Below are 3017 nucleotides of genomic sequence, written 5' to 3' on the forward strand. Positions count from 1 at the left end.
ATATCAATTTAAATGCAGGGCAATCCTCAGCTGCACAAATAAATAAACAGAATTTTAATCAGTCGGACACACTAATATAATTTTACTCAAATACTCTTATAGAGCAAGAAGATAGAAAAAATCCATGTTGTCGCTATTGTAGCTAAGAATATACCACACTTTCAAGAAATGTATGAAGTTTGTTGGAGTCATAGCTTGTAAAGGATTGTGGTTGATTTTTAATTTCGATCACGCCTCTTTGAATTCCATGATTTTGCGTTAGAGAGCATTAGTATAACACTTAAAAAACGTACTGTGTCTGCTTTTCTTCCAAGTATCCCATAACTAAGTTTGCATATGAGGGCGCAAACTGCGTACCCATAGCCGTGCCCTTTGCTGTCGATATGTTTTATTGCTGAATCTAAAGGTATTTTCCTCTAGTACTTGGCGTGTGGCCTTGGTGATGAAGTCAGTCTTGAAGCGTTCATTTATCCATTCTCTATGTCTCTCTACCCAGTATTTAATTGCTTCTAGGCCTAAAGCGTGAGATATATTAGTATAGAGATTGGTGACATCAAAACTTGCGAGTATAGTACCTCTTGCGACAGTGGGAGGGTTGTGTTGGATGAAATATACATACATACATATATATATATATATATATATATACATATATATATATATATATATATATGTGTGTGTGTGTGTGTGCAGAATGTTCGGGCTAAATTTGAGAACTTCTCATGTTTCATTTTTTCAGGAAGAGCTTTATGTATAGGTGAACAACCAACGGTTTTGCAGAACGCACAGATAAAAGTTGTAGTTGAGGAAAAGTTAGCTGAGATAGAGGACTGGAAGCCATCTGAATATTAGAAAAGAGTTACCTTCATCATGATGATTCATGCTGGGTATCGAAATGCCGACATCATGGCTGCTACTCAATGCTGTGAAAACTGTGAAGGCTGTAAGACATGCCATGGATGTCATGAAACCAAGTCCCACTAGATCGTGAAAAGTAGTAAAGCAGATAAATAGAGTTAGGCTCGGGACATATTTACCTGGAGCACAAATTACAGATTAGAAAATAGAAGAAAGAAAACAAATGAGAAGGATTATGTAAAGTCTCATCTCAATAGCCTATTCAAGGCGGTATTAACTTACATAAATGAAATGTGTATGATGTAATACGAGTGTGATGAACCAAAACTCCAGATGAAATTGTGAAAGTAAGTAAGGCTTCCTTTTTGAAAACACTGACAAATGCCGCTAGACCCGCACTTGTGACATCATGAATATGGTTATTCTGTAAGATATGACTGTCTTGAAACAGCTGTCGAGAAAAGATTTACATAATTTTTCTTTATTTTTATAAGCTACATTTTATGCTCCCTGTAAATATATGTCACAAGCTTGAATGTGTTTGTCTACAATACAACTTCGCTCCCACCTCCTCTCTGTATATATGTATTTATATATTTATATATATGTAGTGAGTTTTTGGCACATCTTCCCTTTTGTTTACTGAGCACATCATTGACAAAGGGGGCGTTCGGCTACTTTCAGAGGAAGTGTGGATCATTGAGGAACTTCCTCCTTCTATTTCTCTTCGCCAGTCACGCCATTTCCTTGCCTTGCTGAACTTTTATCGCCGCTTCATCCCTCACTGTGCTGAATTCCTGTCTCCAGTTACCTGGCTCTTAAAGAATCGTCGTAAGAAGAATGAAGGCTGCGTGTTTGAATCAAGTTGGGACCACCAGTGTAACGGGTTCAAAGTGTTTGCTTCGCGATCATTTATTCTTTTGAGGAATATTTCGAAGAGGAATATTCACACGTCTAGGTCACCAGTGTTTGTGTTTTTAGGCTGTATCATGATGTATATGTCTATCTTTATCTCTCACTCTAGAGAAAAAGAAAAGAGAAGAGAAAGATTTAAGAAAAAAGAAGACAGAAAAAGAAAAAGAATTCGGCTCCAGTCTTCAAGCCAGCAGTCAGAGGAAGGACGCGGGACGACTAACACAAAATGCTCTTCATCGCGAACGGCTCCTAGTTTCTCACTTGACCTTAGCGTTGCGGACATGTTTTACCGTCCATTCCCTCAACGCAATTGATACCTTAAATAATTCTTTCTTCTCCTAGATAGCGCAGACCAACTTATCATTGCTTATCACGGCTTACGACTTCTTATTCATGCCTACGCAAGTTATTTCGGCTTCCCTGACTCACATACATACATGCCCTATAAACACGTACAGGCCTCCACTCTCATTATTTGTCTGCAGTTGGACACTTATCTTTGTTACCACTTGCCAGCACTCATTTGATTAAATAAAGTTTAATGTTTTGTTACAAATGAACTGCCTTCTTGCAATGCTTTCAATACACATCATGTTACAAACTACAAACATAACATTGACGGTGTAATTGGAACCAAACTCCTTTTATAGGTTTCTGAAGCGACCAACTCTGATTCACTGCAGTTGCCAAAGTACAACTGTGCCAATCCGCGACAACAAAATATGACTCACTACATATATATGACTCACTACATATATATTCATATATATACACACATCATCACATATACACACATTTATGTGTGTGCGTGTGTGTATGTATGTATGTATTCATGTATTCATGTATATATACCTGTATACTGTTCGTGCTTGTCTCCTACCACAGCCTGACAACAGGTGGTGATTTTTTACGTTCCTCTAACCTAGCGTTTCGGCCAAAAGTGACCGATAGAATAATTACTAGGTATCAACTAAACACTTCATGGCGATGCGCCAGCTTGTCCGCTGTCCAATGACCGAAACAAGTTAATATATATACATAAACCACGTGCTCATTAAGCGCCTTTCTGTCCGCCCCACTAAACCCATGCCATCTTCAAATGAATTCTAAAATTATGTATGAAAGTTGGGTGTTATTTCGACGGTATTTTCCCGCTATTTTTAACGAGTTCAATTATCACTTTTATAGAGTTAGTCATGACAGTGTCTGGTTAAATCATGGTTATGCGTAATGGTATGTGGGTA

The sequence above is a fragment of the Octopus bimaculoides genome, chromosome 25 (assembly GCF_001194135.2).
Source record: "Octopus bimaculoides isolate UCB-OBI-ISO-001 chromosome 25, ASM119413v2, whole genome shotgun sequence".
Taxonomy (NCBI): domain Eukaryota; kingdom Metazoa; phylum Mollusca; class Cephalopoda; order Octopoda; family Octopodidae; genus Octopus; species Octopus bimaculoides.